Here is a 25324-nt window from a genome sequence, read left to right as displayed (position 1 = left end):
GACAGGGAGACCTACCCAAGAGAGTGAGTGAGCATCTCCTGGGGCACAAGGGAGCATCTGCTGCAAAGGAGCCACACTGCTCATCTGTTCACCACTGCATCAATGGAGCTGCACAGTAGGGGTGGTTGGAATGTCCCGATGGGAAGACCCTAACCCTTCAATGTCCCTGTTTTCACATGCAGGCCCGGATGAATGACAAGAGCGAAGAGCTGGAGAGACTGGGGGACAGCCGGACACCTCTGAGGAGGAGGAGGGAGCCTCAGAGGGTGCACCGTCACATCATTCCCCGCATCCTCCACCAGCACAGAAACTCTTACACGGTGGGTATCCGATCGCGGTTCGATTCGAGCTCACAAGCTGGTGAGCACATCACAGACAGGCGCGGGCAGCTGACGGAGGCTGTGACAGCCGAGGCCACTGACAGAGGGAGGACTGTGGGATGCCAGGCCCATGCTGAGTCCTAGGCTGATGACGTGCCTCTGGTGTCACCGGTAGCACTGGAAATGCTGCAGCTGCAGCGAGAGGTCAGGCAACATCTGGCAGAGATGCCAAAGGCTATGTGTACTCAAGCAAGGATGATGGAGGAGTCCATCCAGGCCTTGGGTGCTGCACTGTCTCTGATGGGGGTGTGTCTGGCTTCCTCCATTGAGAGATTGGTGACTGTCATGGAGAGCCAGATCCAGCCGACCAATCAGTGGTTGCCGGAGATGTTCGCAGACCTGCACTCCATCACTTCGTCCATGAGCTCGATCCAGTGGTGACAAGGTGAGAGGGGGGACGAGGCACCTGAACTCTCCACCAGGTCCACGTCCCTCTCAGGTCAGCAGGGAGGTACAAGTGTGTCTTATAAGGTGGAGGAGCAGCTGGCTGCTACATCTGGGGTCTCCTCTCTGGGTGCTCATGGTGTGGACAGTAGCTCCAAAGCCCCTCTGCCAGTGACACCAGTGATGCCAGCACCTCCATCATCCTCGATGACAGAGGGGGTCCCTGTACCTGTGCAGGAGGAACTCAGTGTGCCAGGGCCCTCCAGGCCTCAGGCAGTGAGAGGACAGCCGCCAATGTCATCCCAAGCCATGGGGCAGCAAGGTCAGCAGCCTGTCTCCACCTCAGCTGACAGAGCAGGGGGAAAACCATGTAGGAGCACCCGGAAAAGATTTCAGAAGAGCACCTAGATTCACTTTGGGATTCACGGGTGAATGTATATTCCAGATGGATGGGGTTGCGTTTGATGTCACATGGAATAAAGAAATGTTGTTCTCTCACTATGTCTCCTTCCTAGTGTTGATGCCCTTTGGGACTCCATTTAAATACTTCCTCCCAAGGGGCTGGAAGTGAGAGACCAAGCCCCGAGCTCACAAAGCTTCGGCCTTTCCACTGTGCAATGTGTACCTGGGCGCTGCAGTACAGAAGGAAGGAGGTGACAACAGGGCTGCTGAAAGCTAAGGCTTTATTGCTGTGGTTCCAGAAGGGGAGGTGGTGGCGTCGTGGTAATGTCACTGGACTAATAATCCAGAGGCTCAGGCTAATGCTTTGGGGACATGGGTTCGAATCCCACCATGGCAGATGGTGAAATTTGAATTCAATTAATAAAAAATCTGGAATTAAAAGCCATTCTAATGGTGACCATGAAACCATTGTCAATTGTTGTAAAAACCCATCTAGTTCACTAATGCCCTTCGGGAAGGAAACCTGCCATCCTTCCCTGGTCTGGCCTATATGTGACTCCAGACCCACAGCAATGTGGTTGACTCTTAAATGCCCTCTGAAATGGCCTAGCAAGCCACTCAGTTCAAGGGCAATTAGGGATGGGCAATAAATGCTGACCTAGCCAGCGATGCCCACATCCCACGAACGAATAAAAAAAAATGAATTTTTAAAAAGGGGGGTAAGGCTCAAGGGAAACGTGCATGTATAAGGGTGTCTCGTGTCTCTCTTGGTGGCTTTCCTGCTGTGCCTGAGGCCCTTCATCTGGCATTGCCTGGCATCCTCCGCATCCTCATCATCAGAGGAGGCATTGCACTCCATGATATCCTCACTGGTCAACACCTCACCCCTCTGTAGTGCCAGATAGTGCATTGCACAGCAAACCACCATGATACGTGAGACCCTCGCTAGGGCATACTGAAGGGATCCACTGGATTGCTCTCGGCACCTGAATCTCATCTTCAAGAATCCAATGGCATCCTCGATGGTCGCTCGGGTGGCAGGTGTTGTACCTCTCCTCTGCATCTGTGCGTGGGTTCCTCACAGGCGTCAGTAGCCATGTCCTCATTGGGTAGCCCTTGTCCCAAGGATCCATCTCTGAAGGCACATGGGGGTGGGGGCACGGAAAAGTTCTGTCACCTGGGACTGCCTTGCTATACAGGTGTTGTGTCTGCTTCCTGGGAATCATGCATACGCCTGTAGGATACATTTGCGGTGGTCGCAGACCAGTTGCATACTGAGCAAGTGGAAACCCTTCCTGTTGAAGGCTGCTGGCTGGTCTACAGAAGCCTTGATGGCCAAGTATGTACAGTCAATGACACCCTACACCTGGGGGAATCCAGTGATGGTCCCGAATCCTATAGCCCTCTCAGCTTGACTGTTTGGATCAAAGCACACATAGTCGCCGGCCCTCCTGAACAGGACATTGGTGATGTTGATGTACTGATTCACCACAGACTGTGAGGTTATGCACCTATCTCCAGTGGATCCCTGCAACGATCTGGTGGTGTAGGAGTTCAGTGGCACAGGGACACTGGCATCAGATGCCCACCAAGACCCATGGGGCCAACTGCACCATGGCAGAGAGATCAGTGACGACCTCCATGGAGAGGTGCAGTCTGCGGAGACACTGTCACTCGGGCATTTGCAGGTAGTTGAACCTCGGCTGATGTGTTCCTCTGCCTCCTTCTCCAGCCTTTTGTTCAAGGCTGGCCCTCCTGTGGGCCCCCAAGCTGCTGTGGTGCCTGCATCTCCCTCCCTCTCTCTCATAGAGTCATACAGCACTGAAACAGGCCCTTCAGCCCACCGAGTCTGTGATGACCAACAACCACCCATTTATATAATCCTACATTAATCCCATATTTCCTACCACATCCCCACCATTCTCCTCGCACCCACCTACACTAGGGGCACTTTACAATGGCCAATTTACCTATCAACCTGCAAGTTTCTGGCTGTGGGAGAAAACCAGAGCACCTAGCGGAAACCCACGCGGTCACAGAGAGAACTTGCAAAGTCTGCACAGGCAGTGCCCAGAACTGAACCCGGGTTGCGGAAGTGCAGAAAGTTTTAGATCAGACATGCATCAAGATCGAACAGGCTTGGAGGGCCAAATGTCCTGTTCCTGTGCTGTACTGTTCTTTGTTCTTTGTCAGGCTGCGGTGCTAACCACTATGCAGCCACTGTACCTCCTCAATGGGAGCCTCGAATCCAGGGTGAATGAGGCCCATGACAGGTTAGCCTTCCCTGAGTGCAAGGCCTTCACAGTAAACAACACCCAGCCACCTTTACCTCACTTGTCACCCTCAATGAGGTGGCACTGCCCCAATGGCACCCTGGTGTGGCTCCACCTGCAGAGCTGCCACCTTAGCCCCCAATCCTGACAGTGTTTCCCGATGCCCTTTCCCCCTCCACCCTTGCTGCCAAGTGATGCTACCTCACCCAATGGCTTCCTAGTGAAGCCAACACTCAGCTCCCACTTCCCAGTCACCTCCTTTAACCAGGCGAGGCTGTCAAGCCCCGAGGTTCCCATGTGCCATTGTTCAATTGGACCCAGTGAATAAAACTGCTGACAATCAGATTTAAACACCTGAAACACCTTCTCGCCATGTGGATGTGAGAAGTCCGCCCTCCATGTCAGCCGCCGACAAAAAGATCCGGTCCGATGTCTTCTGTCCCTAGTTCAGAACAGATTTGACAGAGTTAGAATCATAGAATGTAACTTTTATTCTGGATGAGTGAGAGGAATACATCACACTTTGGGGCTTTTGTAAGAGGATTTATTGATAAACCTGGGATTTGAGAGGAAGCTGGTTCATGGTTTACAGAACAAATTCAGCCCCTGGGGTGGAGCCAACAGCTGCACCGTCCAATAACAGACAGGACGGGGACACTGTCTCAGGCCCAGTGAGCTCAGTCGATGAAAGCATGAAACTCCGAATCTCAAGCTTTTGAGTTTGAGCCCCATGGTGGGTGTTTATTTTTCCTGTTTCGGCTGATTTTACAGGCATTCTCCAGCTCTGAATTCCTCGGCAGTGAATTCAAGGAGTGTTTGAAATGAGATTCAACAGCATTATCTGAAAGTCTCTCCTTGATTCAGGACTCTTACCTCTCTCCAGCATCTCACTGCTAAAGATTGAACTTTATCTCATTTCATTCTCAGCTGGGGGTCAGTGTGGATCAGTGAGACTTCTGACTGTCTCTCCCTTCACAATCTATCAGTGTTGAGAAAGTAATGGGGAATATTACTCACATGTTGTAATGTTTTATAAACACTTGAGTGTATTTCACGCTGTGTCTAACAGTGTGAGGTCCCCCCTAGTGTGTCAACTTCCTATGTTTACCAACACTTCAGCACAACATTCACATAATGTGAGCTCTGAGATCTGTTCAGATCCCATTCCCAAGAGTTGGAAAGTGGGATTGGGCTGGATCGCTCTTTTTCAGCTGGCACAGACACGATTGCTATATGGTCTTCTTCTGTGCCATAAATTTTCTCCATTTTCTATGTTCTATAAAGTGAGGTGTGATTGGGAGGGGCAATTCCACCAGGGTTATATTTTCTTCCAAAACAATGGTGGCACAGTGGCGCAGTGGTTAGCACTGCAGCCTCACTGCTCCAGCGACTCGGGTTCAGTTCTGGGCACTATCTGTGTAGAGTTTGTAAGCCACACAGTCTGTGGCTGTGTGGGTTTCCGCCGGGTGCTCTGGTTTCCTCCCACAGCCAAAGAAATGCAGGTTGATAGGTAAAATTGGCCATTGTAAATTGCCCCTAGTGTAGGTAGGTGGTAGGAGAATGGTGGGGATGTGGTAGAGAATATGGGGCTAATGTAGGATTAGTATAAATGGGTGGTTGTTGGTTGGCACAGACTCGGTGGGCCGAAGGGCCTGTTTCAGTGCTGTATCTCTAAATAAATAAATAAATGACACAAAGGATACTTCACTGTGAGACTGAAATAGCTCAGTTGGGAGAGTGTTAGACTGAAGATCTCTGGTTCAGTCTGGAGTTCCGTCAGTTCTCCTTTATTCTGCATTGGCCTTTGGTTTCGATCCTCGAGCTGCACAATTTTTACTGAAATTATTTACCCAGCATTGAAGGATTGGGTTGGACTGGAATAGTGAGACATCAAGGATGGGAAATATTTATATCTTCTGTATTTAGCTTATTCACTACAGAGTGTTTCCTGACAACACAGAGCATGTGCAGAGCGATCGTCGACATCATCAGTGCATCCAAACATTTGTCAGCTTGCCAGTATGAATCTGCGCATGTGTGCACCGACGTCATCACGCACCGACACAAGACGGAATGACGTCCAAACATTGCCTCACCCCTCAGTGGCTGCGATCGTCATTTCCATTCCCCACAAAATACCCTGCTTCGGCCGCTCACTCCCGGCCTCGCTGCTTCTGTCCCCTGGACCGCTGCCATCCCACCTCCACCTCAGTTTAGCTTATTCACTATCTCATTCCGTCCTTTCCCCCAGCTTTTGACTCTCTCGGGGCCTGGTGAACATTTGATTTGATGCAATTGTCCTAAACTGAAGCCTTTCCACATCTCTGGGCGGTCAGATACACTCTGTCTGTTTGTTCCTGCTTGTGACCATTAACGGGAACAGCCGCAAATTCAACCTTTATCAGCAAACGGAAGATTATTAAAATGTATTCTGGATTACTCCAGCCCAGTGACAAAGAGGCAATGGATGTTATTCAAAATAAGTTCTCTGACATTCTGTGTGCATCTAAAAGTTGGATTTGAAGTGTTAGGAAAACATGTCAAAGTAATAACTGAACATCTGCCAGCACTTACGGCGTTCAAATCCACAGCCTCGGTGTTATTAACACTGCGTTCTCGTCAACTGAACTAAGGAGCTGTGCAGACGGAGCCGGGTGTGGGATGAGACCCACGCTGGGTCGTTTGTGTTTTACTTCGCACACTTGCTGACAGAGTTATTGTATAAACAATGGAGATAGCACATCCCTGAAACATTGTTCCGATAGAAAACTGAGAAATAAGAACTGAGCGTGGAAATTGAACGGATCCAGAAATAAGAACTTTAATCTATTAAAGTCGATTTTGAAATTGAACAATACACGAACAGTTCCGAAAGGTTACTGACCCGAAACATTAACTCTGCTTCTCTTTCAACAGATGCTGCCAGACCTGCTGAGTGGTTCCAGCATTTCTTGTTTTTATCCCAACAGAGCGAACTCTCTTCTGATATAAAATCCAGCAGCTTGAGCTGCTGTAAAACTTCACTGAGCCTGACGTGATTTGAACACGCAACCTTCTAATGTGCAGTCAGACGCGCTACCGTTGCGCCACAAGCTCACAAACAGAGAGCTGTGTCCCATTCTTGATAGAATCACTTCTTGTTTCGATTCAGTGAATTGCAATTTAATTCAATCCTCATCTGCTCTCCACTCTGTCAGTTCAATACTTTATTCAAACTGATACTTGGAGTTCTGTTTTACAGGGTGTCTTCTGTTTAAGTATTTACTGGACTCACTACTCTGATTAATCAGACTTTTTGCTGCTAACTGCTGCTTGATACAAAGTGCCCATGAGTTCAGGAATTTCTCCTGGGGAACTGAGTCGGATTTGGCTCAACCATTAAATCCACAAAGTTATTGTCACTGCTGCTGTGCAGGATTTAAAGGAAGGGATTGACCCAAAATGGTTTTAAATGATTACTGACAAATCAGGGCAAAAGGCAGGGCTGACTCCTGTCCGAAATACTGATCAAAACTTTCAGTTTTAAGGAGGTGATGGAGTGTTACAGGTGGAGGAGTTTAGGCAGGAATTCCAGCACACCAGGCTTATATAAATATTGCATCATTTTCTCATGTACCTGCTATTGGACCAGAGGATTTTCCAAAATTTTACATCAACATAAATAAGGTTATTAGAAGCAAGTAAAATATCATTAAAATGGTCCAACATGTTCTGGATTGTTTTCTCTAATACCAGCTGTACAATCACCACAAATTTAATGTAGCTTCACACGGTGGGATTGCGTGTTCCAGTTCTATAAATGCACTTTGAACCCAATAACTTGATTTATTTCTAATGGGTTGGCTGGAGGTACATGATCATCTAAATATTTAAGAATTTTATGTGAAATGAATGCAAGGAAAAGCATTAGGGTGTGATTTACTGGATAACAGCGGAGCTGGCAATGTTTGGGAAATACTTGCTTGCAGCCAAAGCACACATTGACAATTTGGAACTGTGTGACAATGAATCCTAAATGAGGAAAATAGACTCTGCCTCTGTCACCAGGTGGGCTTAAAACACCAACACTACAGGTAATAGCTGAACACACTAACCGATTGTATGACAGAGTTAGTCGCTATCATTAAGTACCCTGAGCCAGGGTGGCAACGAACAGATCTCTTCCCCGTTCCACACGATTTCCGACATGTTCGCTGTACCTTCTACTGTGAAAACAGACACAAAATATTTGTGTAAACTCTCTACCATTTTCTTTCTCCCCACAATAAATTTCTTGTCTCTGCATCGAAGGAATCTGTTTGTTATTGTTGAGCTTTTTGTATACTAGTAAAACCTTTTATAACTTGTTTCTTGACAGTTTACTCTCAGATTCCATTTTCTCCCTCTTTATCAATTTCCTACTCCTCATTTGGTGGTTTTTTAAAAATCCTCCCAATTCTTAATATTAATATTAACTTGGCATCAGGTGGCAGGACTGTATCTCCAACGCAGAAGTCCTCAAGGCAGCCAACATTAACAACAACAACAAACAAGAACAAAGAACAGTGCAGCACAGGAACAGGCCATTCGGCCCTCCAAGCCTGCGCTGATCTTGATGCCTGCCTAAACTAACACCTTCTGCACTTCCGGGGCCCATATCCCTCTATTCCCTTCCTATTCATATATTTGCCAAGATGTCTCTTAAACGTCGCTATCGTATCTGCTTCCACCACCTCCCCTGGCAGCAAGTTCCAGGCACTCACCACCCTCTGTGTAAAAAACTTGCCTTGCACATCCCCTCTAAACTTTACCCCTCGCACCTTAAACCTATGTCCCCTAGTAACTGACTCTTCCTCAGCATATACACCCGACTGAGCAGCGGCACTTGAGATAGCTTGGCCATGTGAGCCGCATGGAAGATGGCAGGATCCCCAAGGACGCATTGTACAGCGAGCTCGTCACTGGTATCAGACCCACCAGCCGTCCATGTCTCCAATTTAAAGACGTCTACAAACGGGACATGAAGCCCTGTGACATTGACCACAATCGAAGAGACTTAGCAGTTGGCAGGAAAAAAGACAGAAATGTAAGGAGAGAACCAACTGTGTATCAGCCTTGACAACCAATTTTATCTGCAGCACCTGTGGAAGAGTCTGTCACTCTAGAATTGGTCTTTATAGCCACTCCAGGCACTGCTTCTCAAACCACTGACCACCTCCAGGTGCTTACCCACTGTCTCTCGAGACAGGGAGGCCAAAGAAGAATATTATCTTGTGTTTGAGACACTTTTAATCAGCTTCATGGACAAATTCTTCAATCATCCCTTCTCCCACATTGCTTCTCCCTCTTTCATTGATTCTTTATTCCTTACAATCCAGAAATGGTTAGGAATCAGAGCTCACCCCCGAATTCTCTGCACACACCCCGCACCACCATCCACACCCCACCACCCAACCGTCTTTTACCCTGTTGGATCCAAGAGAGCACTCAATAAATGACACTCTATATAAACACAGAGAACTGCCTCACAATGTTGGACACAGAGTGTTTATAAAAGGTATTCACAGATCGTGTTACTGAGTCCACAGAGCAGGACAGGCCCAGGCTCCAGCCCCAGTCTGTGCTGTGTTAGCTGATGTCACCTGGTGTGATACCGAGTCACACAGAGCAGGAAAGGGCCTGGTTGTATTCATGGCCTGTGTTGAGTGAACTGATCGCACCCAGTGTGGTACGGAGTCACACAGAACAGAATGGGCCCAGGCTCCTTCCTCAGCCTGAGGGATGATAGTTCATCTCACACGGTTTTGTACAGAGCCCCACACAGAACAGGAAAATCCCAGGCTCCATCCCCAGCCTGTGGTATTTTACTTTATCACACCTGGTATGGTACGGAGCCCCCAGAGCAGGAAAGATCCAGGTTCCATCTCCGGCCTGTGTTGAATTAGCTGATCTGACCTGGTTGACACTGAACCACAATCAGGGGAGGATGGGCCGATGCTCCCTGGCCTGTGGTGTGTTAGTTATTCTCATTTGATGAGGCACTGAACAGCATATAGAGCAGGAAGGGCCTGTGCTCAATGAACTTATCTCACCCTTCAGGGAAAAGGATTAAAGAAGGTTGAGAAAGAAAATAATCTCAAGCAGTTGTCTGGGTGTTCCGTTGCACAGATCTCTAAAGGTACATGAGCAATACTGTGAAGTGATAGCTGGGGTAAATAGATTAATGTGAATATACTGCCAGGACAGCAGGTGAATAACTTTGGGATGTTTTTACAATGGTGCAAAAACCCCTGAACAGGAACCAGGAGAATTTCTTCTTTCCTTTATTTGGTTTCCCTTCTCAGACTTCAGCTTGTCTTTTGCTGGCTTCCCACGTTCTGTCATTATTGAGTAGCCTTTGCAAGTTTAACAATTTGCCAATTTGCTCTCTCTAAGAGCTTGCCATCTTAGTCTTGATGATTTGCAGGTCATAATGATCTGGGAGATGATGTTTTGTCCATGTTTGTGAAGTTGTAATTCTGGCTCAGACTTCTGAGTCTTATCATGTAGTGGTCAAGAGTCTCACATTTATCTTGCCTTGTTTGCCTGAAGACATAAATTTCATAGTGAGGATTTGCCCTTTGTTGAGAATATCTTGTTAGAGCATTCTTCACTGCATCATAATCATCATCGCTTCCGGTGTCTCTGAGTGTATTGAAAGTATTGTCGACTTTTGGTTCAGCAGAGTGTAGGAGTAACGTTCACTTTCTTCGGGGTGTATTGTTATCGAATGCCCCTTTCGGAGTTCAAATCTTGCTAAGTATTTTCTCCAGTGTGGCCCTGGATTACTGTGTGTCTCTGTAAAGGCTGGAAAGACTGGCTGTCATTGTACACACATGGTGATTGCTATTTATTTAAATCTGAAATTGTCAATGCAAGTCTTCTGTATTTCCCTGGTTGTCTGTGTGGTTTCCTTTTTTGATCCTCAATGCCAGAGAAATATGGTGTTGTGCTGTGTTCATAAGTCTTCATTAAATGATGCCCCAGGCTTTATATTCAAATTAAATACAAACAGTACTTATCATCTTACTTATCGACATGATCTCAGGTCCAGGTATTTTCCTTACTGGTGTGTGTGTGTGTGTGTGTATGCGTGTGTGTGCATGATATGTGTGTGTATGCGTGCATGTGTGTGCGCGTGTGTGCGCGTGTATGTGCACGTGTGCCTCGATGTGTGTGTGTGTACATGTGTGTGTATGTGTGTGTGCATGTGCGCGCGTGTGCATGTGCGTGTATGTGTGTGTGTGCGCGCGTGTGCCTCTATGTGTTTGCATGCATGTGTGTGTGCGTGTGTACATGCATTGCAAGCCATGTGTTGAATGTGTCTTTCAAAATGGAGTTTCTTTACAAATGTATGATGATGGCATGAGTTGCAGCAGTGGCTTGGTCTCGAAAAGAATACAGTTTCTCAAAGGTGAAGTCATCATTACACTACATTGCAGACAGTGAGCAGCCCTGTTGTTGACTCCTTCCTTCTGCACTGCAGCACCCAGGTACACATTGCACAGTGGCAAGACCAAAGCGTTCTGAGCTCGGGGCTTGGTCCCTCACTTCCAGCCTCTTGGGAGGAAGGGTTTAAATGACGTCCCATCTGGAATGTACATCTGGAATGAACATTCACCCTTGAACCCCTCAGTGAATCAAGGTGTTCTTCTTAAATCTTTTCCGGGTGCTCCTACGTGGTGCTCCCCCCGCTCTGTCAGCTGAGGTGGAGACAGGCTGCTGACCTTGCTGCCCCATGGCTTGGGATGACATTGGCGGCCATCCTCTTGCTGCCTGAGGCCTGGAGGGCCCCGGCACACTGAGGGCCTCCTGCACAGGTACAGGGACCCCCTCTGTCATCGAGGGTGATGGAGGCAGGCACTGGCATCACTGGTGTCACTGGCAGAGGGGCTTTGGAGCTACTGTCCACACCAGGAGCACCCAGAGAGGGCACCCCCAGATTTAGCAGCCAGCTGCTCCTCCCCGTTATAAGACACACTTGTACCTCCCTGCTGACCTGAGAGGGACGTGGACCTGGTGGAGAGTTCAGGTGCCTCGTCCCCCCTCTCACCTTGTCACCGCTGGATGGAGCTCATGGACAAAGTGATGGAGTGCAGGTCTGCGAACATCTCCAGCAGCCACTGATTGGTCGGCTGGATCTGGCTCTCCATGACAGTCACCAATCTCTCAATGGAGGAAGCCAGACACACCCCCATCAGAGACAGTGCAGCACCCAAGGCCTGGATGGACTCCTCCATCGTCCGTGCTTCGGTACACATAGCCTCTGGCAACTCTGCCAGATGTTGCCTGACCTCTCACTGCAGCTGCAGCATTTCCCGTGTTGCTGATGACACCAGAGGCACGTTATCAGCTTCAACTCGCTGATAGTTTTGGAACTGAGCAGATTTCCTTTGCTTGATTCTAAAACATGGAACTCAGTCTGACATGGGGACCCATGGGAGGATTTAAAATAACTTGGATGATCCCTAGGACTGGTGGAGGAGTATTCAATACCTCTATTTATTTGCTAACCACAAGTAACAGAGAAAACAGAAACTGTAATTGAACAAGCCGATATCTAAAATCTTCTCCCATAGATCAGATACTCTCGCAATATGTCTTGCCACCTTCAAAGATTGATGCGCATGAACCCCAAGTCCCTCTATTCCTGCACACTCTTTAGAACTGTGCCATTAAGTATATATTGCCTCAGCCTATTCCTTCTGCTAAAATGCATCACCTCACACTCGTCACTATTAAATTCCATCTGCCACCTGTCTGCCCATTCTGCTAGCCTATCACTGTCCTGTTGCAGGCAGCTCATTTCATATCACTGTTTGCCACTCCTCCATGTTTGGTGTCATTGGGATATTTTGAGATTCTACTCTATATTCCAAGATCCAAGTCATTTATCTGTAGCAAAAAAAGCAGTGGTTTTAGCACTGACCCTTGGGGAACAGCACTGCCGACTATCCTCCAGTCTGACCGAGAACCATTTAATACTTTCTTTTAATTTCCAAAATATACTTTATTCATAAAAATCTGTAAAAATTACATTCCCAAACAGTTCAAAACAGTATCAAGTCAAAAAATACAAACAGTGCAAAGGTGATCAGCTTCCTTCTTTACAATCATGAGTTGCCTCACAACCCTTCCATTTCATTGTCATGCCATATACATTTTTACATTTTACAGCACACAAACTTTTCCTGATACAGTTCGAGGGGTTTCCCATGGATCCAGCCCCTCAGTTCAGCCTGGTGGGGGGACCTTACACAGTGGTCTTTCCCCATTGAGCCTTTGCTGCGGCTGCCCTAAGCTTTAGTGCGTCCCTCACCACGTAGTCCTGGACCTTGGAATGTGCCAGTCTGCAACATTCGGTGGTGGACAACTCTTTGCGCTGGAAGACCAGCAGGTTTCGGGCAGACCAAAGGGCGTCTTTCACCGAATTGATAGTCCTCCAGCAGCAGTTGATGTTTGTCTCGGTGTGCGTCCCTGGGAACAGCCCGTAGAGCACAGACTCCTGTGTTACAGAGCTGCTTGGGATGAACCTCGACAAAAACCACTGCATCTCTTTCCACACCTGCTTTGCTAAGGCACATTCCAGGAGGAGGTGGGCAACGGTCTCTTCCCCACCACAGACACCGCGGGGGCATTGCGCGGAGGGGGTGAGACTTCGGGTGTGCATGAAGGATCTGACGAGGAGGGCCCTTCTTACCACGAGCCAAGCTACATCTTGGTGCTTGCTTGAAAGTTCTGGTGATGAGGCATTCCGCCAAATGACTTTGACGGTCTGCTCGGGGAACCATCATACAGGATCCACCGTCTCCTTTCCCCGTTGGGCCTTGAGGACATTCTGTGCAGACGACTGCCTGATGGATCGGTGGTCAAAGGTGTTTTCCCGCAGAAACTGCTCCACGAAGGATAGGTGGTACGGCACGGTCCAACTGCATGGATTGTTCCACGGCAATGTGACCAGGCCCATCCTTCGCAACACCGGGGACAGATACAACCTCAGCACGTAGTGACACTTGGAGTTGGCGTACTGGAGGTCTACACACAGCTTGATGCAGCCGCACACGAAGGTGGTCATCAGGATGAGGGCGACGTTGGGTACATTTTTCCCGCCCTCATCCAGAGATTTGAACATCGTGTCCCTCCGGACCCGGTCCATTTTAGATCCCCAGATGAAGCGGAAAATGGCTCAGGTGACCACCACAGCGCAGGAGTGGGGTATGGGCCAGACCTGCGCCACATACAGCAACAACGTGAGCGCCTCGCACCTGATGACCAGGTTCTTACCCACAATGGAGAGAGATCGCTGCCCCCACATGCCCAACTTTTGTCGTACCTTGGCTACTCGCTCCTCCCAGGTTTTGGTGCACGCCCCGGCCCTTCCGAACCATATCCCCAGCACCTTCAGGTAATCTGAACTGACGGTGAAGTGGACAAAGGATCGGTCAGCCCAGTTCCCAAAGAACATGGCCTCGCTCTTGCCGTGGGTAACTTTGGCTCCCGAGGTCAGTTCGAACTGGTCGCAGATGCTCATCAGTCTGCGCACGGACAGCGGATCCGAGCAGAAGACGGCGACGTCATCCATGTGCAGGAGGGAGGTTTTCACCTGAGTGCCTCCGCTGCCTGGGATTGTCACCCCTCTTATGCTCGCATCCTTCCTAACAAAGAACCATTTAATACGACTCGCTATTTTCTGTCCTTAATCCAATTTTGTACAAAGCTGCCTGATTGTCGGTGCTGTTACTCAGTGTCCTTGTGCCATTGTGCAGTGAGGGTGAGTCTGTCAGCACGTGTGTTGCTGAGTCTGGGATCCTTGAGCAATCTGACTACAATCGTATTTTTACAAAAATAATTGGGGAAATGAACATATTTCACGAACAGGCAGCTGGAATTTGAAACAGCCAGTGGCAGAGTGGCACAGCGGAAGTGTGTTGGGCCCTTAAACCAGAGGTCGAAACCATTCTCTGCTATTTTGTAGTAACACAAACAGGTCACTTTCAAAACATCTGGTGTTTATCCACAATGACATCATGCTTCTTACTTTACTGCAATGAGCTTTTTTCTTCCAGAGATCATATCAATCAGCAACAAATCTCACAAATCACCGAGTCTCTCCCCCTTTGTCAACCCCTTCCTGCAGAGTCTCCGTTCCACCACCAGATGGTGATGTTGGCCACAATAAAACCAGGGCAAATGGTCACAGTGAGGAGACGGTCAGCAACAGAAAAGTGAAACAGTAACAGGGAAAACCTTGACACGACAACAGGGGACATCTTTACACAACAGAAAACATATTTACACAACAGGAAATACCTTGATACAACAGGGAGAACTCAATAAAATATAAATGCCTTGATTCTCCATCTCAGTCTTGTTGTCTGTCTGTTTCTCTCTCTCTGCGTCCCTCACTTTTGCTTCCTCACAGTCTATTGGTTTTCTGTGTGTTTTTCTCTCTGTCCCATTGTCGATGGTGTTACTCAGCGTCCTTGTCACATTGTGTAACCAGGCTGAGCCTCCCAGCACCTGTGTTGCTGTAATAAAAACAGAAAATGCTTGAAATACTCAGCAGGTCTGGCAGCATCTGTGGAGAAAGAAACAAAGTTAACGTGAGCTAACGAAACAGATCTGAAATGTTAACTGTTCTCTCTGCACAGATGCCGCCAGACCTGCTGACTATTTCAAGCATTTTCTGTTTATGTTTCAGATTTCCAGCATCTGCAGTATTTTGCTTTTGTACGTGTGTTGCTATGTCTGGGACTGTTTGAGTGCAATGCTATTGCTTTATAAACAGCGTTGAAACAAACATTTATCTAGTTAACACACAGCACTAATACACAGCTGGATATAAACAGCAGCCTGCAGCAGAGGGTGCAGTGGAAGTTTATTAACACAAATAATTCACCAACACTATATTTACTGCTATCCTCAATCACACCACACTTCATCTTAACACGTTTTACTCTTCATTTACATCAACTTCTTGCTTCCAGTAAACACTTCAATTTGGAACACAGCTTCCAAATCACCTTTATTCACAAACCCGAACACAAACTGCAAATGCTGCAAACACACACTAGCCCAGATTTTCCCCTTTCTGTCAACCCATTCCTGCATCACTGCCTCTCCACCAGCAGTTGTCGCTAGAATCATACAATCAGAGAATGGCGAAAGCACAGAAGGTGGCCGTTCGGCCTGTCGAACCCGTGCTGGCTCTCTGCTAGAGCAACTCACCTCGTCTCACTCCCCAATCAGTTCAATTTTGGTGGTGGGAAAACTTCTCAAAAGAATAATTCGGGACAAAATTAATAGTCCCACGGACAAATGTGGGTTAATTCCAGAAAGTCAGCATGGATTTCTTAAGGGAAAATCATGTTTAACTGTCCTGCTGGAGTTTTTTGATGAGGTAACAGAGAGGGATGATGAGGGCAATGCTGTTGATGTGGTGTACATGGACTTTCAAAAGGTCTGGCAGCATCTGAAAGGTCACTGACGTGAAATGTTAACTCTGCTTCTCTCTCCACAGATGCTGCCAGACCTGCTGAGTATTTCCAGCACATTTTGTTTATATTTCAGATTTCTAGCATCTGCAGTATTTTTATTTAATTGACTATCAAAAGGAGTTTGAAACAGTGCAACACAACAGACTTGTGAGCTAAGTTATAACTCATGGAATAAAAGGGACAGTAGTAACATGGATATGGAATTGGCTGAGTGACAGGAAACAAAGAGTCGTGAGCAATGGATATTTTTCAGGCGAGAGGAAGGTTTGCAGTGGAGTTCCCCAGGAGTCAGTGTTGGGGCCCTCGCCTTTCCTGATATATGTGAATGACCTAGACCTGAGTGCACAGGGCACAATTTCAAAGGTTATGGATGATACGAAAATAGGAAGCATTGTGAACTGGAAGGAGGATAGTGTCAAACTTCAAAAGGACATAGACAAGTTGGTGGAATGGGAGGACAGATGACAGGTGAAGGTCAATGTAGAGAAATGTGAATTGATTCATTTTGGTAGGAAGAACATGGAGAGACAATATCGAATAAAGGGTACAATTCTAAAGTGGGTGCAGGAGCAGAAGGACCTGGGGGTATAAGTCATCCAAGGTGGTGGAATTGGTGGAGAGAGCGGTTAATAAAGCATACAGTGTCCTCGGCTTTAGTGATAGAGGCATAGAGTACAAGAACAAGGAGGTCATGTTGAACTTGTATAAGACACTAGCCTTAGCTGAAATACTGAGTCCAGTTCTGGGCGCACACTTTAGGAAAGATGTGAAGGCATTGGAGAGATTATGGAAAAGATTCATGAGAATAGTTCCAGGGCTGGGGCAGCACAGTGGTGCAGTGGTTAGCACTGCAGCCTCACTGCTCCAGAGACATGGGTTTGATTCTGGGTACTGCCTGTGCGGAGTTTGAAAGTTCTCCCTGTGACCACGTGGGTTTTCACCGGGTGCTCTGGTTTCCTCCCACAGCCAAAGACTTGCAGGTTGATAGGTAAATTGGTCATTCCAAATTATTCCCAGTGGTGGCAGGGATTACTGCAGGGTTAGGATCAATGAGTGGTTGTTGTTCAGCACAGACTTGGTGGGCCAAATTGCCTGTTTCAGTGCTGTATCTCTAAATAAAAAATAAATAAAAATAAATGAGGAACTTCAGTTATGAAGATAGATTGGAGAAGTTAGGACTGTTTTCCTTGGAGAAAAGAAGGCGAAGAGGAGATTTCATAGTGGTATTCAAAATGATGATGGGTGTGGACAGAGTGGATAGGGAGAAACTGTTCCCATTTGTGAAAGGATCGAGAACGAGAGGGCACAGATTTAAAGTCATTGGTAAAAGAAGCAAAAGCGACATGAGGAAAAACGTTTTCACGCAGCGAGTGGTTAAAGTATGAACTGCCTGAGAATGTGATGGAGGCAGGTTCAATTGAAGAATTCAAAGGGGAATTAGACTGTTATCTGAAAAGGAAGAATGTGCAGGATTATGGGGAGAAGACGGGGAAGTGACATGAGGTGAATTGCTCATTTGGAGAGTCAGTGCAGACACGATGGGCCAAATGGCCTCCTTCGGGGCAATAACAATTCTGTGATTCCAATATTCAAGACATTTATATATAATAAAAGCAAAATACTGCGGATGCTGGAAATCTGAAATAAAAACAAGAAATGTTGGAAATACTCAGCAGGTCTGGCAGCATCTGTGGAGAGAGAAGCAGAGTTAACGTTTCAGGTCAGTGACCCTTCTTCAGAAATAATAAATATTAGAAATGTAAAAGGTTATCAGCAAGTAAAGTGGGGGTGGGGCAAAGGAGAAGGTGTAAATAGGACAAGGTCACAGAATAGCTGACCAGAAGGTCATGGAGCAAAGGCAAACGATATGTTAATGGTGTGTTGAAAGACAAAGCATTGGTACAGCGTGATGCCACTACCAAACGCATCTTCCCCTCCCTTCTCCTGTCAGCCTCATTAGTTCTGTGAATAATACAATGATTTAATAGACAAAGTTTTGAAACATTCCTGCCCATAAATCTTGGTAACAGAGAGTGTGTGGATCTCCTGACTCAGAATGTTTAATGGATACAGTCCTCAGATCCGACAAGGAACCCCTGAACATCCACAGTAAAGATAGTGTGGATGAGGAAATGTAAGAGCCGGGAGCTGAAACTCAGGGACGGCCGAGCTCTCCTGTCATTGAGCTTGTGTGTCTGCTCTGCTCGCCGCACTTCCGGCTCTACTTTGTTTCCAATGAAAAGATGAAAAGGGCCGTTCGGTTTTCCTCTCACTGACAGCGTGTTTCACTTGGGTTAATATAACCCGGGACTTTTGCTGCTGAAATGAATTCTGCAAGGTCCCAGCAAACACACCGGCTCCCTCCTTTCTCCCCTCTTTCTATCGGATTGTTTTACCAGGAGGGGCTCAATAATAACAAACCCCCTGCAGGGAATGACCGCAAATTGAGCATCTAAATGGGGCAAGTGGGCAGCTTTCTGGGTTCTAGGTTCCCCCTACCCCGCCCCTCCCTCCCTCCAGTCCAAGCCCCTCTTCACTTTCTTTGGGACTTTGATGAGGGTGAAATGGGGAAAGTTCCCATTGATGTTTGAATGCTGAATTGCTGCAGAGATCTGCGCACGCGCGCTGTAGCCCCGCCCCCTGTGAGACGTCACAATGAGGAGTGGAGCGCATGCGCAGACTTTCCCCAACCCAGTCTGTGAGGCCATTCACTCAATCAGGGCAAGATGCTTTAAATCAGCTGCTAATGGAGACTTCCCGAGCCCGGGGGAAGGGAAACAACAGCATCTGCTTCCAGCAGCCACTGCTTTGGGAGTGTGTCCGCAGATGTGCTCAGAGATTAGCATTGAGTGGTGGGAAGTTGAGGGGGAGTCGGGGAGTGTTTGTAACAGACACTGTGGAGCAGGAGCTGCTCCCGGAACATGGAGTGAGCCGGGGACACGGGGAAGGGAGAGTTAATTCTCGGACAGTGTCTGTACAGGCTCAGGGAGACACAATGGGAAGAAATCACTATTGAAAATCACTGACAATTTCACCACCCAAAGGAGAAGGAATTTTCCTGCTTTAGTTCCAGTCTCTCACTGTTTGTTGGATTGTGAACAGTGGAGGAAAAATAGCCGCAAAATAACGATGTGGACAGTTAGACAAAGAACATTTATTGCAGACACCAGGTGAGAAGTGTGAAAGGCACATTTTAAATAGTGGCTGCTTGTTTTCCGTTGAAATAGAAATGTGACTGTGTAAAGGTCACTGCTCTATCGGACAGTCCCAGTCATTGAGCAGTGCAGGGCTTGTGTTGTTTCTGAATGTCACAAACTTGTTGTAAAACCTCTGCAAACACCTGGTAAACAGAAGCTGAATACTGCAGTACTGCAGTGGAGTCAGACACTGACACTGTTTGTGTTCCTGGTTTTCAATTTGTGATTGTTCATAATGATTATTATTGGGACGATTACATTGATCGCTTTTGTATCGTCTATCTCACCAGTTCTTTCATTCCTGCAGGAAAATACATGAAGGAACCTGAATGGATGTGGTGATTCCTGGACACAAGGAAAAGTGCAGTGATCTCGTTCCAACACACAGTCGGTACAGGATCACTCCCAAAGCACAGAGATACTGCCAGCTCATCAGTTCCACTGGAACAAACAAAAGAAGTAGTCAGACAGACACTGATCCCAAAGTCGAGAGACACATTTTCAATCCAACAGTCAAACAACAGCAGGAGAGACAGAAGTTGTTTCCATTTCACTCCAATTCAGTACAGCTGACAGGTTGATACATCAATCGCAGTCCAAAAACAAACTCACTATCAGATCTCAATAAACTCTGTTACCATGGTTACATTTTAAATATAAAATCTGAAATAGAACAGACAAAATTTACATGATTGAAAGGTACAGAATGAATGCAAGGAGGCTTCAAGGGGATTTGGACAGGCTAAGTGAATGGGCTAGAACATAGCAGATGGAATATCATGTGAATAAGTGTGAAGTTCTCCACTTTGGTAGAATAAACAGAAAGACAGAGTATTTCTTAAATGGTGAGAGGCTGGGAAGTGTCGATGTCCAAAGGGACCTGGGTGTCCTTGTTCATGAGACACTAAAAGTTAGTGTGCAGGTGCAGAAAGCAATTAAGAGGCAACTGGTATGTTGGCTTCATTGAAAGGGGATTTGAGTGCATGAGTAAAGATGTATTGCTTCAATTGTATAAAGTCTAGATGAGACCGCACCTGGAATATTCCGTACAATTTTGGTTTCCTTATCTAAGGAAGGATAGACTTGTCATAGAGGGAGTGCAACGGAGATTCACCCCTGGGATGGTGGGGTTGTCTTCTGATGAGAGACTGCAGAAACTGGGCCGAAATTCTCTGGAGTTTTGAAGAATGAGAGGTGATCTCATTGAAACTTTCAAAGTTCCTACAGGGTGTCACAGGGGAGATATGGATAGGATGTTTCCTCTGTCTAGTGCGTCTAGAACAAGGGGACACAGTCTCAGAATAAGGGCAGGCCATTTGAGACTGAGATGAGCAGGAATTTCTTTGCTCAGAGGGTGGGAAATCTGTGGAATTCTTTATCCCAGAGGGCTGTGGAGGCTCAATCATTGAACATATTCAAGACAGAAATCGATAGATTATGGTATAGAGGTAGATGATCAGCCACAATCTGTTTGAATGGTGGAGCAGGCTCGATGGGCTGAATGGCCGAATGCCCCTATTTCCGATGAATCCCATAATGTACATCAGACGTTAGACCATGTTATGCATTACATACCAGTTCAAAAATCCCACAGAGATTAAGACTGAAAGATACAGTATCAATTCCATTACTACAAAATGAAGGACTTGGAGCTTGCAGACCAGCCCATGTATAAGATTGAAAGTTATATTTTCATTCACAATCGTTTTCACAGAACTGAATATTAAATACCAATCCACAACTTGTACAGGACTACCAAATAAAACCTACAACTGTAAAATACAGTTAATCCATATTTTAAATTAAACACAAGGCAAACAAATATTGATACATTAAGAGAGAGGGAAACAGTGAAAGCGAAGCGGAGCATAAAGAGCCCAGGAGAGGGAGAAAGATTTCACTCGGAGAGCAGGGAACAGCGAGAGCAGGCGTCAAAAAAGGCAAAGGAATACACAATTAACGGGAGAACACTGAATGGTGTCGAGGAAGTGAGAGACGTTGGAGTGAATGTCCACAGATCCCTGAAGTAGCAGGACAGGTCAATAAGGTGGTTCAGCTGGTATATGGAATCCTTTCCTTTATTAACTGAGGTACAGAATATAAGGGTGATCTGGGTGTCCATGTCAATAAGTCACTGAAAGCTAACATGCAGGTGCAGCAAGCAATTAGGAAGGCTATTGGTATGTTAGCCTTTATCACAAGAGGATTTGAGTACAGGAATAGTGAATTCTTGCTTCAATTGGAAAGAACCTTGCTTAGACCGCATTTGGAGTACTGTGTGCAGTTTTGGTCTCCTTATATTATTAAGGATATTATTGCCACAGAGGGAGTGCAACAAAGGTTAATCAGACTTGTTCCTGGGATGGTGCGAATGTCCTATGAAGAGAGATTGGGGAAACGGGCTGTATTCTCTGGAGTTTCAAAGAATGAGAGGTGATCCCATTGAAACCCACAAAATACTTAAAGGACAGTCAGGGTAGATGCAGCTAAGATGTTTCTCCTGGTTGGGGAGTCGAAAACCAGAGGGTGCAATTTCAAAATAAGGATGAAACCACTTAGGACAGAGATGAGGAGAAATGTTGTTACTCAGAAGGTTGTGAATCTTTGGAATTCTTTACCCCAGAGGGCTATGGAAGCTCAGTCATTGAGTATGTTTAAAGCAGAGATTGACAGATTTCTAAATACAAATGACATAAGGGAATATGAGGAAAGTGTGGGGAAATAGGCATTGAAGTGGATGATCAGCCATGATCATATTGAATGGTGGGGCAGGCTCGATGGGCTGAATGGCCGACTCCTGCTCCTATGTTCCTATGTTCCTAACTCCACATGATCGGTGAGGCACAGCTTCAGGCCGACTTGGTGGGTGGTGCAAACAGATATCACTGCTTCTGGTCTTCACCAGAACAGAGAGTGAGATGTAACATTGATCATCAAACAGACTGTGAGAGAATACAACAGAATAAAACACATGGAGAGACACTGTGGAATAACAAATAGATTTGATTGGAATGTTGAATTTTGATTGGAATAGATAAAACAGCAGATTAAATTGGGATTCTCATCATTATATTGATCTGGGACAGAAAAGAGAAACTGGTGGGAAGAAGGAAGAAAAGAAAGGATGGAACTGTTCAGTTTTTCTGAGTTTTTTCACCCACCCATCAAAGCTGGATTTTAAAAAAAGATGCAAATAACGAAGAATTTCACCAAAAAGGGAGATTAAATGCTGCCGAAACCTTGGATCGAATGATGCCCCAACAGATCACCTGTTTAACTGTCTCCTCACTGGGGGATTTCAATCAGTGAGTAATATTATTCTCTACCTTTTTTTTTGTTAAATGAACCCAGAACTGTCACTTGGAGTTAATATCTGTGTTTCCACTCCTGAATAACAAAAGTGTGAATTTCTCAATATTTTTTGGACACATTTCCTGCTGGAAGAACTAAGAACTCTTTTCTAATTTACACAATACTATGTACACACTCATCAAGCCTCCGAAGCTAGCATCCTTGGTGCTGCTCTCTCTTCCAAACCTCATCTCATGTGACTGTTACATCATCACTCTGACAGTGGGAGGGGTTGATCCCACTGTCTTCAGCATTAACCCTTTACATCCTTATACTACACTGTCTGTTCAAAAAAATTGGGTGGAGGGAACCTCTTTCATTTATTGAAACACCAACAGCTGCCAGTTGAAAATCAACTCAACCCATCAGAGAGAGAGAGAGAGTGAGAGACTGTCAGAGAACTTCCTGCATCCAGTCCTGACCCTCTCACACTCAGCAGATGCTCACCCAGACCCCACTCTCATCAACACTGAATACTGTTACCGAGACCCTTCAAATACTGTTTATAAAAAGGTAGAACAGGTCAAAGTTCACACAGCTGTATTGAATAGAACAAAGTTTAATATTTTCTCACCGTCTGTCGGTAACCACATGAGACATAGGTTTTCTTATTTGCTTCCTTTGATTTTTCTTGTTCCTGACCGACAAATATTCCAAACCTCGGATCAACCCTCCCACTTGCGTCATGTCCCAGTCACGGTTGAAAGCAACACATAACGACACAAACACTCTGAAACATACAACGCAGTCACACTTTCCTTCAGTGAGATTAATGTCGAGCTGTTTTCCAGGTTGAATGTAACTGTGAACAAACTTCTATCAAAGAAGTTGCCTTTGGCGTATCAGCACTGAATTTCTGTGCAAGGAGGAACAGCCATTCCAAACTCACATCCTTCACAAAGGCTGTTTTCTCCTGTGACTGAAATTCATCATGTAATTTGAATTCGAAGTCAAATTTCACAAGACAGAAATGTAAATGAAAGATAAGGAAGCTTCTAAAGCACACTGCAAATGTGCAATAAGACTCTGCTGGGAGTTGAACCCAGGATCTCCTATTTACTAGACAGGTGCTGTAACCAACTAAGCTACAGAGCCAGATTGAAAAGGCTTGCGCAGTTGAAATCAGAGAAGGGCACTATTTATTCTCATCCCACTTCTCCACTGGTCACAACATATTTTAACTTTTCCCACTTCCTGATACAGTCGATCATATACTGTATTTTTCCCAGAACTGAGAATGAATGTTTTGGAAGTAAATACATAATTCAATTTTTTCCAAAAGTTTACAGAATACAACATGTGAGTAATATTCCCCATTGCTTTCTCAGCACTGATGGATTGTGAAGCGGGAGACAGCCAGAAGTCCCACTGAGCCGCACTGACCCTGTGCTGAGAAGGAAATGAGATAAAGTTCAATCTTTCACAGTGAGATGCTGCAGAGAGATAAGAGTCCCGAATCAAAGTGAGACTTTCTCATACTGTTGTTGAATTTCACGTCAAACAATCCTTGTACTCTCTGCTAATGAAGCCTAAAAAAAGGGAAAAACAGAATGGCACTCAAACTCACAACCCTGAGATTAAAAGTCTCATGTTCGACTGACTGAACTGTCACTTCTACTCGGTCTCTTATTGGATGGATGCAACTGTATGCTCCAACGCTGGGGCAGCTTTCAAATCCTCCCATGGATCCACATGTCAGACTGAGTTCCATGTTGTAGACTCAAGCAAAGGAAATTTGCTCACTTCCAAAACTATCAGTGAGTTGAAGCTTATTACGATCAACATCATCAGAGGTCAGAACTACCTGGTGAAAGAAAACACCCTGAAGAAGGATCCACAATTATTCAAACAAATCGACAAAGTGAAAAACAAAAAAATCGATGAGTTAATCCAAGACAAACAACAGAAACACAGAAGAATTCCATTCCATACCAGAACCCAGTCCTGTTGTTTTTGGATCCAGCTCTCAGTTACTGCTTCACCTTCATACACACACTTGGAAATCTGTACATTTAGTTCATTTCAATTTTGTCAACAGGCTCTTTGAATCCAGTTCTCTGGTCCTCAAACCGGCTCCGTGTGAAAGTCAACTCCGCTTTTTGTAAGGCTGCAACCAATCGATGACCTTCAACTAAAAATGCAAATGAAGTAGGAGTCATGCAGGATTAGAAACTAGGATCTCTCACATGCTATCCAATTACACATCGAAAATGAAAACCATACCCCTGGACCAACAAGACACTATAAAGAGCCTTATTTTTAGCACTCTTTAGAACTGTGTCATTAAGTATATATTGCCTCTCCCTATCCCTTCTGCGGAAGTCTATCACCTCACACTAGTCACTATTAAATTCTATCTGCCACCTGTCTGCCCATTCTGCTAGCCTATCACTGTCCTGTTGCAGGCAGTTCATTTCATCCTCACTATTTACCACTCCTCCAGGTTTGGTGTTATCAGCATATTTTGAGATTCTACTCTATTTTCCAAGATCCTAGTCATTTACATATAGCAGAAAAAGCAGTGGTTCTCGCAGTGACCATTGGAGAACACCCACTGTCGAACATCCTCCAGTCTGACAAAGAACCGTTTACTATGATTCGCTATTTTCTGTCCTTAAGGCAATTTTCTATCCAATTGGACAGGGAGTCTCCTATTGCATGAACCTCACTTTTGTTAACCACCCTTTTATGTGGTACCTTAGAACAGTACAGCACAGTACAGGCCCTTCGGCCCACGATGTTGTGCCGACTCTTTAACCTACTCTAAGATCAAACTACCTACATGCCCTTCATTCTACTATCATCCATGTACCTATCCAAGA

General features: G+C 46.0%; 2 non-coding genes across 2 annotated transcripts; both read right to left on the bottom strand.

Annotated features, from left to right (window-relative positions):
• Positions 1-6463: 6463 nt before the first annotated feature.
• trnac-gca (transfer RNA cysteine (anticodon GCA)) lies at positions 6464-6535 on the bottom strand. Its single transcript has one exon. It is a non-coding gene; the product is annotated as a tRNA-Cys (tRNA).
• Positions 6536-23523: 16988 nt separating this feature from the next.
• trnat-agu (transfer RNA threonine (anticodon AGU)) lies at positions 23524-23597 on the bottom strand. The gene has a single exon. It is a non-coding gene; the product is annotated as a tRNA-Thr (tRNA).
• Positions 23598-25324: the final 1727 nt, after the last annotated feature.

This window comes from Heterodontus francisci, unplaced genomic scaffold (assembly GCF_036365525.1).
Source record: "Heterodontus francisci isolate sHetFra1 unplaced genomic scaffold, sHetFra1.hap1 HAP1_SCAFFOLD_59, whole genome shotgun sequence".
Classification (NCBI taxonomy): domain Eukaryota; kingdom Metazoa; phylum Chordata; class Chondrichthyes; order Heterodontiformes; family Heterodontidae; genus Heterodontus; species Heterodontus francisci.
Note: the sequence above shows the minus strand (reverse complement) of the source record. Positions and strands in the feature narration are given on the sequence as shown.